The sequence below is a fragment of the Chionomys nivalis genome, chromosome 2 (assembly GCF_950005125.1).
Source record: "Chionomys nivalis chromosome 2, mChiNiv1.1, whole genome shotgun sequence".
NCBI lineage: Eukaryota > Metazoa > Chordata > Mammalia > Rodentia > Cricetidae > Chionomys > Chionomys nivalis.
This window is the reverse complement of record NC_080087.1, coordinates 33603027-33617516: the sequence shown is the minus strand read 5'-3', so window position 1 is coordinate 33617516 and position 14490 is coordinate 33603027.

Below are 14490 nucleotides of genomic sequence, written 5' to 3'. Positions count from 1 at the left end.
TCATGTGCATTAGATGAATGGTGATCCCAAACATGTCACAGGCTAATCCATGGGACCAGAGCATCATGCTTGGAAGAGGGGCCTTTGTAAATACTAGCAGGCTAATGATGAAGACATCAGCCTTGAAAATTTGGGTGGGCCGTGGTGGACATCATCAATGCCTCTATGAAAAGAACGAAGAGCAGGATTCGACACACAACAAAGGAAAAGATGACAGGAAGATAGAGGAGTTAGCTTAGGGGATGAAGATGATGCAAGCAAAGGCAAAGGAATTCCAGAAGCTACCAGAAGCTGGAAGAAGAAAGGAGTGGATTCCAGAGTGAGCGCAGTCTTGCCAACATCTGGATTTCAGCTCAATGAAACTGGTGCTATCCTCCTGAAATCAAAGGAGAATACAATTTTGTTGTTTGAAGCATTATTTCTAGTAAGTTGTAGTCCTGGCCTTGAGAAACCAATACAGCATGTTATAAAGAACACCTCGCACGTGCTTAGAAAAATTGATAAGGTTGTATACTTGTGGTTTCCTTTTTTTCTTACATCATTCAAAGCACTCGAATGTTAATTCATAAGGAAATACAGAACTACAGATATTCCCTCAATGATGCACACTTTTGTTACACAGTTTCTCCATTTACATTCCTTTCTGCATACAAGATGATATTTTTTTTCTATTATGGAATCCGAATATTCACCTTAAAGTCATTTTTAGCAGCAATGTGGGTACTATGGAAAGTGAAAGTAGTTCAAACAAAGGAACCGATCGATATTAAGAAACAGCCCATTTTTTGAAATATGAAAATGTAGGTGAAGAATATGTGCACTAGCATGATGATGCACAGGAACTCATGTTGTTGCATGGAGTCCTCTGGTGAGGGGCCCTGTGCTGTATTGAAAATGGATGAGTAAGATAGCATCTCAATTTCTTTCTCTGTTCCGTGATAGGACACTCTGATAAAACCAACTTAGGGGAGGAAGGGTTTATGTCATCCTCCAGTTTAAGTCACAGTCCATGTGGTTGGGAATCCAAAGCATTCATAGCTTGATGTAGCTGGTTATATGACACTTACCATCAGAGGAAGAAAGCAATGAATGAATACATTCTGCTTGGGTGTGTTTCTCCATGTATACAGTCCAGGATTCCAGACATAGCATGGTCCCACCCACAGTTTGTAGTTTTACCACCTCAATTAGTTCAGTCAGTTTAAGCCCTCATACCCAGAAGCCCATCACCCACGTAACTGTAGATTCTGTCAGGTTGACAACACTCTCAAAGGCAGAGAGTTCCTGACTCAAGCTTGGACCTTGTCCCTGAGACATTTCATCAGCTCTACTGTGGAAAGACCTGGGAAGACAGGACGGGACTTGTGTCCTGAAAAACAATAACTGTGCTTATTTCCAAATGAGCCAGCTACTAGGACACGCTGGCTGCCCCGACCTGCTCTACCCACATGAACTGTATCAAGTGAGCCCAATGCAAAACATTCCCACTGCCCTTTACCACAAACCAGTGGCTGGCAAGCATTTATCTGCCCAAGAGCCTCCCAAAGCTTTTACCCTGCCTTCAATCTGGTAGCTCTTATTTTCCAGATGTAAAGTTGGATACTGGACCAGTCGCAAATGAGGTACAGAGTGGGCTGCCATTTTTTCCCAGCGATCTGTCTACACTGCCATTTTGCAAATATAAATCTTAAGCAAAAACATTTCCATATATAATAGGCCTTAACAGGGAACTAAGTGGTGCCCCATCAGGCAGCCATGTAGTGACAGCTGCGTTTACATTTTCACTCCCATTCACCACACTACTCACATCGCCGCCGTAGGTCCTCCCAGGCCAGCAATTCAAGCGCCCCACATGTTTTGTCTTCACCCTAGTCTTTTGCTTTTTCTCCTCTGCTTAAAAGGAGAATTTACATGTTATTCTCCTCTCAATGAATTTACGAATTATGCAGAATTGAGTTCAACTATTTATCTTATATGTTTATGGGGGTTTATTTCAAATTTATTAGAGCAATTCATTTTTTAAAATCTATTATTATTATTATTGAAAAATTTTCTGCCTCCCATTTCCTTCTCCCTCTCTCCACTCCTCTCTCCCTTCCCCTACTTCTTTCCCCCTCTCTCTCCAGTCCGAAGAGCAGTCAGGGTTCCCTGCCCTGTGGGAAGTCCAAAGTCCTCCCCCCTCCATCCAGGTCTAAGAAGGTGAGCATCCAAATGATACATGTCTATGAAAAGATTCATAGACGAGCTCAAGGAACATTGAGCATTGACAGTAACGATGGAGTTTCTGTCACCAAGCTTTCCGGATCACAAGCTCATCTGTGACCTATTTTATACCAGAAAGATCTCTAACGTTTCTACCAGGGTTTAAGTTCCTTAAAAAGAGATAGTAGGGAAAATCACACAGTCTTTGAAGCAGGCAGATGGGCCTTGCCCTGATAAATGCTCCCACTCAGTCTCAGAAGATTTGTAGAATGTTCCAGAGGCTGTTGGTGCTCTGATTCCTTCAGACTTGACTCTCAGGACAAAAAAGAATGTGATCATTTCCTTTGTTGTTTGTTTGTTTGTTTTATCATTCTGTTTCTTATCAGAATACCTTTGTTTTCTATATGTTAAATAATTTTAAGAGGCAATTTTAGAAGAAACTATATCCTTACCTCTTTTTGTTACCAGATGATGCCTTGTCTGGGGATTAAGAAGATACGGGCAACAGCACAAGGCATGTAGTTCCCTGAGGGCTGAAACCTAAAATGCAATGCTTTGTGGCATTTCTTTGTCCTGTGTGTGAGATAAGCACATCTGCAATACATGCCAACTTGCACATGGGAGCAACTTTAAAACCCGGCAGGGGAGATTTTTAACGGGATCTGGTGGTACAAGTCGATAATCATAACTACTCAGTGAGCTGAGGCAGGAGGATCTCATGTTCAAGGGCTGTGTAGACTGAGCTACTTAGCAAGTTCCTATCTGAAAATAAAAAGTACAAGGAAGGCTTGGGAGCTACCTTAGAGACAGAGTGTTTGCTTAGCATATTCGAGATCTGAGGTTTAATCCCCACTATACACATAAAATGTTTCTTGGGCAAAGACAGGAAAAGACCATGAAAATTACTCCATTTGTGTAACTATTAGAGAAAGAACAAACTTGCCTTAGATTTTTTTGCCTTTACATGCCTCATCTAAGAAGCTTAAAAATAATTCTCTGTCTATACTGCATGAGAAAGTTTTTTTTGTATTTTTTCAATTGTTTTACTCATTTTACATACCAACTACAGTTCCCCCTTCTTCCTCCTATGCCCTTCCCCACACATACCTCCTCAAACCACCCCCAATCCACTCCTCAGAAAATGGTAATGTCTCCCTCGGGTAGTCAACAAAGATGGTTAGGATCAAGACCCTCCCCCCTGCATCTAGGCTGAGCAAGGCATCCTACTGTATCAAATAGGCTCCAAAATGGATAGCTCTCTCCATGCTCTTGAATAGGTAGGATCAACATAATAAAAATGGCAATCTTAACAAAAGCAATCCACAAATTCAATGCAATCCCATCAAAATCCCGACAAAATTCTTAACTGACTCTAGAGATAAAGTTTTTATTCCAAACTCAGAAGTCTCCCAAACAGATTGCTGGCAAATTTTAAAAGAACCTACCTTTTTTCCTGGTGACAATGGATGACAGTTTTACGGCACTTGGAAATTAAGCATTACTTTCTGAGACATTTGGTATAAAACTGCCTTAAGCCTGGAAACAAAACGCTTTGCGCATTAGACTTCGAAGCCGGCTGATCCTGAACCGACTGTTCATGTGTTGAAGATGGATTGACTGCATTCTGTGTTGTGAGAAGGCCATGAGTCTACTGGGGACAGGTAGAGAACGCTGTGGTTTGAACACCCATAGCTTATGCATCTGAATACTTGATCCCCAGCTAGTGGTGCTACTTTAGAAGAACTATCATTGGGCAGGAGATCTGGCTGGAGAAGGCTGGTTGCTAGGAGGCAGGAGTACTAGTTATAAACAGTACAGCTGCTCCACCCAGGACTCTCTGTGTCTCCTGCTTCATATAGACGTGAAGAATTTCTGCTCCGACCCCATCACCCTGTACTAACCCCACCACAGTGGACTGTACCTTCTCAAGTCCTGAGTCAAAATAAACCCTTCTCTAAAGCTGTTTCTTCCAAGTGTTCTTGTTAGACCAATGAGAAGTAGGTAATGCGATGAGTTTGCCTCTGAATGGCCTTTTAGGGATGGGCCAAGGCCTAGAAGAGTGGATTGGGTTTCTGGATGTTCCTGTCTTTTTTCTGTCCATTCTCTACCTCCTCTTCTAACACGTATTCTCCTCCCTTATGTTCTGTTTCTCCTCAGGACCAAAGTGATAGGTCCCGCCAAGCAAAGTTTAAAACCGTGAGCCCAGATGAATTCTTCTTCCCTCAAGCTGTGTGTCAGACATTTTTATCACGGCAATAAAAGTAACTGGCAACATATTATGTAGCTATGTCATCTGAATTGAAACATTCCTCCCTGAAGGGAAGGGGGGGGGGCTTATGAGAATCATGAAAACAGCTTCTAAAACTTTTGAAATTCGTCAGGATCGTCCCCAAGATTATATAAGCAACAAAGCAGTGCTGGGCGAAAGGAGACTCCTAGGTGGGGCTATTTGCAGGTTGTTCAGGTTGCTCCTCTGGGATGAAGCTTTTGTGAGCTGTCACTCGTGCTGAGGTGGCTTTTCGTGATGTAGCTAGTCGATCCTAAGCTCACTGGTTCACTAAACTATACTTGGGTAGAATTGGTTTTTTTTTTCTCTGTCATTAATATTGTATCTAAGGTGAAGAGGCATTCTTCATACACTCACCCTACCTTCCGCCGCCACCAAAGTCACACAAAACAGATGTGTGCCAAGAAGTGATGCTACCACTATGACCACATCTAACCACATGACTTAGATGCAGTTGGAACTGGTTCATTGGAGAAACTGAAAGTTTGAAGAAGCGGTGTAGGAAAATCTAAGAATGCTGTGAACATAGTTCAGTGTGATCTGATGGGAGTTCAGCAGCCCAGAATACAGATAGAATTGTTAGTAGAAAGGTCTCTTCCTGGGAGGATGCTACTGGGAAGAGGACTAATGGTGATTTTTGTTACACTCTGACAAAGAACTCTTCTGCATTTTGTCTGTGCCCTTGGATTGGGTGAAGACAAATTTAATAATGAAATCACTGACCTTGAATGATTTCATTTCAGGCAATACAGCATTTAGGCAGGCACTAGCATAATTTTTTCTAGCTACACGCTTTAGTTGGGGTTTCTTTTTTTAATATTTATTTATTTTTTATGTATACAATATTCTGTCTGTGTGTATGTCTACAGGCCAGAAGAGGGCACCAGACCTCATTACAGATGGTTGTGAGCCACCATGTGGTTGCTGGGAATGGAACTCAGAACCTTTGGAAGAGCAGGCAATGCTCTTAACCACTGAGCCATCTCTCTAGCCCCTAGTTAGGGTTTCTATTGCTGTGATGGAACACCATGACCAAGAAGCAGGGAGGAAAAAGGTTTATTTAGCTTACACTTGAACAGTGCTGTTCATCACTGAAGGAAACCAGGACAGAAACTCAAGCAGGGCAGAGTTCTGGAGACAGGAATTGATGCAGAGTCCATGGAGGGATGCTGCTTACTGGCTTGCTTCCCATGGCTTGCTCAGCCCACCTTCTAGAATCCAGGACCAGCAGCCCAGGGATGACACCATCCACCATGGGCTAAGCCCTCCGCATTGGTTGATAATTGAGAAAATACCTTAGAGCTGAATCTAAGGAGACATTTCCTTCCTCAGCTGGGGCTCCCTCTTCTCTGATGACTCTAGCTCATGTCAAGTTGACACACAAACCACCCAGTACACCGCTTTTAGACAGATTGACAGTGAACATTGGCTGCAAAAACAGAGCAGAAAGACACAAAACCCTTGAATTTTGGCTATAGAAGGAGCACATATGATGTTACAGGGGAAGAGGGATGATTAGAAAAGGAAGTGCTGGCGTGCCCTGATCAAGTGCTGATGTCCAAGGAAGTTTTAGTTGATTTCCAGAGGCCACTGCAGTCATAATCAAATTACTGATTTAACACGGTCCAAAGGATACTGTTTCTGTAAGCAGGGAGATCACAGTAATTGTGAAATCGAGACTGACTCCTCCTAGATTTTCAAGGGAGGCCCAGGAGACCAGACCATGTGTCATGTGTTTGAATCCTGGGGTGCAGCCTCGAGGAAGGCAATGTCAGAAGCTGTGAGTGACCTCACAGTGTTAGAGATGGTAGAAACCATCCTGAGATACTGGCTCAGGAGGCTGTGGTCTGTGATAGAGACAGCCTGCTGGAACTCAAATAATGCCACCACATACTCTAGATCCCAGGCACAGAGCTACCAGATTTAATGTTTGTCTTTGCTTGGTTCCCCTCCCCCTTTCTATACTACTTCTCCCCTCTGTAATGGGAATTCTCACTCTGTACCATTATAGGGGAAAAAAAAATGTGTGACTTGTATCTCAAATTTCCTAGGGTTCAAAAGTTAAAGTCTTGTGTTTCAGAAAAATTTCTAAACTTTGATATTTGTGAAAAGCTGGAGTTATTGAGGCCTTGGAAATACTTGAGGATGTACTAGATATAACAGGCATCATGAGACAGGCATGAGTCTTTGGTGGCCATGGAACGCTATGGTTTAAATATGGAGGTATGCCCTTGAAGGGTATGCCTTGTACCTGGCTCCTCCCTCTTTTTCTCTGCTTCTCTGCCCCCATGAGGCAATCAGACATGTTTTTCCACATGTGCCTCATGTGTGAATGGATATTCATGGCCCATATTGACACCAAGGGCTATGAGAACTTCAGGGGTCTGGGCTCCCACCTAAGGCCCTGTTAGTGTCCAAGGACTGAGCTTCTGCTGGGCCATACGAATCTGAGTGGCCTGCTCTGACACCTAGGCTATGATGGTGTTATCCCAGTCTGAGCTGCTGCCCAGAGCCATCTCTGGATCTGTGGTCCTGCCACAACGCCAATCTGTGTTGAGGTCCCTAGCTCCTGTCACCACTGACAGCAGTGAGGACAGGGCTGCCCAAAGTTGTCCCTACACCCTCACTGGCTGCAGCACTAGGGAGCATCGGCCCTGCTCCTCTTCTGGGCAGCACAGTAAAGCTGTCCTGATTGGCAGTAGTGTAGGTGAGCAAGCTGTGAAGGCGTAAGAGTGGGAGAGGTAGCCCTACTGTCTGTCACTCGGTGGCATTGGTGAGGGAGAGAAACTTGCTTCACCCCTTTGATGTGGGAGTGATTTCTTTCTAATCTGTTGCTTTCATTGGTTAATTAATAAAGAAAACTGCCTTGGCCCATTTGATAGGCCAACCGTTAGGTGGGTGGAGTAAACAGAACAGAATGCTGGGAGAAAGAAGCCGGGTCAGGCAGTCGCCATGATTCTCCCGCTCCAGACAGACGCAGGTTAAGATCTTTCCTGGTAAGCCAGCTCGTGGTGCTACACAGAATATTAGAAATGGGTTAGATCGATATGTAAGAGCAAGCCAAGAGTCTGGAACTAATGGGCCAGGCAGGATAAGCAAGTGATCATGGCCTGAAACCTCTGACAGAATGAGATAGAATCTTTCCTCATTTATGTTGGTTATAGCACAGAAATGAAAAGTTACTAAGACAGATGTGGAAACACAAACATTATGTGTTGCCTTTATATGGATATTTAAAAAGTAAAGTTGAGCAGGTGTGTGTGTGATTTAGGGGGTGGCTCCGAAGGAAGTTGAAGGGTGGATGATGGGTATTAAAACACAACTAGATATAAATAACAGCCTTTAGAAATATATCACAGAACAGGAAAACTATAGTTCGTAATACCATCATTGTTGGTGGAAGTTTCTGTCCCCACCTGGTCCCGCAACTGTTCAGTCCCCAATAAACATACAGAGGCTTATATTACTTATAAACTGTTTGGCCTATTGCTCAGACTTATTGCTAACTAGCTCTTATGACTTAAATTAACACATAATTCCTATCTATGTTTAGACACATGGTTTGGTACCTGTCCTCAGTAAAACATTCTCTCGTCTTGCTTCCTCTACATCTGGCTGGTGATTGCATCTCTGCCTTTCCTCTTTCCAGAATTTTCCTAGTCTTGTCACCCCACCTATACTTTCTGCCTGGCTACCGACTAATCAGCATCTTATTAAACTAATATGAGTGACACATGCATACATATACGTGTGCACACACATGTGAACACAAACACAGCTCAACAGTAAATAAACAGTGCAACAAGGAAAAGCATGAAGAGCCGTTTGAACTACTAAGAATACACGGCAAATAACCACAAGAAGATAGAGCTTAAACATTGCTAGCCATTTGGAAAGAACAAAGTATCACCACAATGAGCTATTACCAAATACTCATAAGGACCAAAAATAAATAAATAAATAAACAAATAAATAGGATCGAGTGCTATTGAGCATACAGAGGTTGGATCATTTATACTTTGTGAAAAGGAATGTAAAACGGTCCAGCTACGCTGAGAAACAGCTTGGTCATTACTTGAGAATGAAACACACAACTACTACACATTTTCAGATATTTAAGGGGGGAAAACCCTTGCATTTACACACATACACATACACCATTCACACATACCACACACACACACCAACACACAGACACAGACATTCAAACCACACAGATACATACCACACACAGACACACACACACACCCCAACACACACACATACATACCATTCCTGAGTGTCTGAAAAACTTATCCATTAAAACCTTAAAGTAGAAACAACTTGGACATCTTTTAACTAATGAGTAAGGGTGGAACAGATTCTGCCAGGTGCATACAATATAGAATGTTACTTAGTGGAAAAAAATGGAGAGTGAATTATGAATACATATAACAACCAGGAAGAATATGTAATGAAATAGGCTATATGAAAAGGAACAAAAGACATGTAATGTACTGTTCCAATTTCCAACTTCCAATGAAGTAGCATTAACAGGCAAAGTGGGGTCCCTGCCTTAGTGGGAGTGCTTTGTTTAGGTTCTCAAGGGGAAAATGAGTTGCTATCTCACATGAACGCAAAGAGAAAATACAGAAGATGCCCGATGGCTAGTACTGACCATTCTTGTTGAGGATGGTCTATAGTCTATAAAGGAGCTACCAAGACTGCATTTGCAAATACTGGACTAGAGTGGCATTTCATTTGTATTTTAATAAATAAAGCTTGCCTGAAGATCAGAAAAGTAAAACAGTCACACTGGCCAGTCTTACAGACCAGACAGCAATGACACACACCTTTAACCCCAGTAGCCACAATAACACACATTTTTTAATCTACACTAGTTTGCCATAGAAACCAGGTGGTAGTGATTCATGCTTTTAATCCCTGAACTATAGAGGATTATAAAACGGAAGCAGACAGCTCTCAGTCACAGTTTCATTCTGAGGTTTCCTGGAGGCAGGATCACCATTTCTGGATTGAGGTCAAGGTAAGAGCCAGTGGCTGACTGTTTTGCTTTTCCAGTTTTTAGGTTGAACCCCAATATCTGTCTCTGAGTGTTTATTAACCATGTTTCATTGGACCAATTCTTCTAAGTGGAACCGTATAAAATAGCAATAATAATGTATCTGAAAGAAATCACAGTTTTAAATCTGGAAAACAAGGCATCCCAAATGATGCTTGTTGTGGTTTGTAAAAGTGAAAATGACCCAGGAGGTGGTGGCATGCCATGTAAATCCCAACACTTTACAGGCAGAGGCAGGCAGATCTCTGAATTGGAGGCCAGCCTGGTTTGCAGAACAAGTTCCAGGACATCCAAAGCTACACAGAGAAGCCTTGTCTAAAAACACACACACACACAAAAAAAAAAAAACACAAAAAAGCAACCAAACAAACAAACAGAAAGATTTAAAAATGTTGACACATTTGTTAATCCCAGAAGCATAAAGACGACTGTTGCAAGATCAGGAGTCCAGAGTTACCCTCAGGTACATTCAAGTTCATAGTTTTAGAATATCCTGAGCTACATGAGACCCTATCTCAAGAAGGGAGGAAGGGAGGGAGGGAGGGAGGGAGGGAGGGAGGGAGGGAGGGAGGGAGGGAGGGAGGGAGGGAGAAAGGAAGGAAGGAAGGAAGGAAGGAAGGAAGGAAGGAAGGAAGGAAGGAAGGAAGGAAGGAAGAAAAAAAGAAAGAAAGAAAGAAAGAAAGAAGGAAGGAAGGAAGGAAGGAAGGAAGGAAGGAAGGAAGGAAGGAAGGAAGAAAGAAAGGAAGGAAGAAAGAAAAACTGGAGCATCTTGTCTCACCCTTTAATGCACCACCCCCTACTGGCTCCATCCTCTGGTTATGCCTGTGTGAGAGTTGAAACACCAGTCAGGCAGAGAGGATGGGTGACCAGCAACCTCAGCTCAAACCTGCTCAACCCGCAATTTATGTTGTCCTCTGCTCTGTGGCTGTCCTCAAATGACCATGGAAGCCTCCTAGCTTCATGTTCTCCTAGCCATCCTAATGGCCATGACAACCAGTCCCTCACAACAAATCTCTTGGTGCAGATCTTCTACTTGTTTTGCTTCACTGGTTTACCCTGAACTAGTACACACAACAGAAGAGAATTAAGTCTACTCATCAGCTACAGCTAACTTTAACTGTAGAAGAAGGCAGAAAAGAGCTTGTCATGAGAATGTCTCGCCCAACCTGTCACTGAAAGGCACAAAAGCAATTCAATGGTGTTCTCACACAGACCAATGCTGGCAGCCTTTAGGATCATAAGAGGAAACAAACTCTTTCCTAGAGCTACCAGAAAGAGGATTGTCCCTGAGATACTTGAAATAAAGCCTCTGGAACTGCAAGACAATGGGTTTGCAAGACCATGCCCAGCTTGATCAGTGGTTCTCATTCTTCCTAATGCTATAGCCCTTTAATACAGTTCCTCACATTGTCGTGTCCCCCAATCATAAAATTATTTTCATTACTGCTTCAAAACTGTAATTTTTCTACTGTTACAAATCTCAATGCAACTATCTGTGTTTTCTCCCAAATGGGTAGTGACCCACAGTTGAGAACTATTGATCTAAACAGAGAAGTTGGTTTCAGCAGCAATAGGAAAATCAACATATCAAATCTCCAAAGGTTGTTTTAAAAATCTTCAAATAAGCATGTGTGTGTATAGTTTATTAATATATGCAGTTCTAAGAATTTAAATATATAACTTCATACAATATATATTTGTATATGTAAACTTTAATTCAGTGTCATAGCATTGACTTCCTTTGAGCTTTATTGAAGAATTCTGAAAGTTTATGATTGAAAACGGTCTTTGTGTAAGAGAATGTTCACACTAATGTTTCTACTGAGACAGTGATGTCAGATGCCAGACTCAAAGCAGAGTCCCTGCTGAATAATTTATGAAGAAGGTGATCCAAAAACTGATTGAACCCTTTCAGCCTCTCAATCAAAGCCAGAATAGAAAAGGATGGGAACGTGTGGGAGATAAGAAGTGTTTGGGGTGCTTTTGAAAAAAGACCTGTGTGACTGAGGCTGAGCTCTAAGCTCCAGCCCAGCCTCATCCCAAGGGAGAAAAGACAACCATCATGTGAGTGAGAGAGGCTCTGAGGATTCCTCTAAGAGTATGATGCTATTTCTGAAGAGGCAAGAGGGAACGTTTATAGGGGTCACAGAGATCCTTTCTTATGTGGCAGAGTCAGCATGAAGATGCTGCCCCAAGATGCATGCTCAGAGCTTGGCATCCTCTCGAGGTAGATGGCATGAAATCACCTTGGGCTCAATCCAAGTTGACTAAAGTGGCCTCCTAATGTGGCATGTTGTTGTATCTGTCTGGTAAACATGGCAGTACTTTATTTTCTATATCTGCAGGTCCAGAGGTCATGCTACCAAATTATAGGAAGTCCTTGTTCCTGTAAGATCTTGATCTTGCTCTGTAGGTCTGGGTCCATCCCTTCCTGTCTACACTGGGAGGGATAGGAGTAAAGGAAGAGAAAAATGGGAGAGAAAGACAAGGAGGCCACTTATGTGCTCCTGTTCCACTGCTAGCAGGTCTGCTCTGGGGAGCTGAGACTTAGCACACAATACAGTGCGGAATGTCTACCACTACCTCGAGTTAGGCTCCCTAACTGTTGAATTGCTACTCTATGGCTCAGAGAAATGTTTAGTGTCTCAGAATTAGCATGATACTCATAGGGTCTCCAAAAATTCACTTAGGTGATTAAGGTTCACCTTCACTCCCATGAATCCTTCTCAAGCAGGCGGCAGGAGACTGGCGGCAAAGAGTGCTTGGGTCATATTAGCATGTGATTTCTATTTTCTGTATATTATTTTCTACTTTAAGTCTCCTCCGCTTACTTACTCATTCTGAGTCCATGTATATGTGTGCACACACAGCTTTCAGCGGCTGTTCTCGCCTTCCACCATGGGGGTTCTGGTGTCAAACCCAGATCATCAGGCTTGTTGGCAAGCACCTTTACCTGCTGAACCATCCTGCTGGCCCAGAGCTATCCATGCCTCGTAGTACATTCCACCACCCAGACTGGAAAGTCAACACCAACCATTTCCCCCATGACTCCCTCTATCTGTGGCGGCACACAAACTGCACACGCAGCTTTGGCAAGGTCTCCTCTCACAGCCACCCATTTGGGATCAAACGAACATTCTTTCTTTATATCTGTTTCTTTTTCCTCTTCCTCTTCCCATGTTGCAATTGTGGGTTCAGATTTTCTCATATCAATGTTTAATAATTTTCTTATAAGAGACGTTGCTTAGGTCCCAATTTAACCTATACTACAATCTTCCTGAACTCATACCTCCCCCATGCGATATGCCAAGCATTCAAACCCTTCTGTGCTCCAGCTCTGCCTCCTTCCCAACAGATGTGGGGTTCCCCTCTGTATACTGTAATTATTATTGGTTAATAAAAAAATTGTCTCAGGACTGTGATAGAATAGAGTAGAGCTAGGTGGGTAAAATTAAACTGAATGCTGAAAGAAAGGAGGTGGAGTCAGGGAGAAATCATGTAGCCCCACAGGAGACAGACACCCGAACTTTACCTGGTAAGCCACAGCCACATGGTGATACACAGATTACTAGAAATGGGTTAAATTAAGATGTAAGAGTTAGCCAATAAGAAGCTAGAGCTAATGGGCCAAACACTGATTTAATAATTACTACAGTTTCTATGTGATTATACCAGGTCTGGGCAGCCTGGACTAACAAGCAGGCTTCTACAATATCAACGACATTCCTACTTTTTCCATGTCCAAGACATTCTTTCCAAAGGAACACATGTGTGTCTGTATCTTTCCTTCTGCCTGGATGGTTCCCATGATGGTGTTCATATTGCAGTTTTGCAAAGTCCCATTCTTTTTCTCTAGGTCCAACTGAATGCCGCATCCTGCCAGAAGCCTTGCCCACTCTGCTGGAAACAAACGCTGTAGTGAGCGAGCTGGAGTCTCACATCAGCCCTGTTAGTCGACTAATAACTGGAGGAGTCATAACACTTGCAAGCCCCCCATAAATATAGATCCCACTCCCCGGTGATATTTACACTTAACCCAAGGATGGATCGATAACAAGGATGAGATTCATATAAAGGAATAAAAATCTTCATTAAGCACTTGGGGGTCCCGGGAATGATGTAAGGACTGAAATGAATACAGTCACAGAAAAAGTTCTTCAGTGGCAGAATAGAGTTCATCCGGACAATGAACGTTTCCTTTAAAAACTTAACTACAGTCAAGGGTGAGCTGCAAAAAGGGAGAACAATGTAGGAGTGGGAGAGTAACCTCTGGAGGGACAACCTTGGAAACGAATCTGTCTCCCCAAGACTATGGTCCAGACCTTCACAAGGTCATTTGGACAGAGGAGACAGTCGGAGGAGAGGGTCGGTGGGTGGTGGGAACTGACCCACACAGCACGTCTAGCGGAAACTGGTAACATAGGAATTTCAGCTAGAACTGGTACACAGGAGACAGCTCTCTGGGGTGTGGGCAGAAGCAGGCAAGCTGGGGAAGACAGCTGCAAGACGGTACTGGGTATTTGCTTTTTGGGTTCAAGGAAAAGTCATCTACATCACGCTGGAGGAGTTCTTGTAAAGAAAGCTACCTGAGGAGATGGCTGGCTGGAGGGTACCACTCCAGGAGTGCTGTGTTCTAGCTGCTAACCGCTACTGTCAGCCCCCCATTTTCAGCGCCAGCTTGAGTTGCAAGGTCTAGCAAACAAGCTTGTGGTCCAGTTAGAAAAAAACAACAACAACAAAAAAATGCTTTCTCCTGCAGCGTCCCTCTGGCGCCCTCTACTGACAAAGTGTAGCTTGGAGCTGCTGGAGAGTACAGCCCCACTTGTGGACTTAACAGCAAGGCAGGCAATCGGGCATCAAACCGGCAAAGCAGAAGCATCAAACCGGCAATCTGGCCGCTGCCACATCATTGTCTCCCTGCGTCCTTGTTTTTCTACTC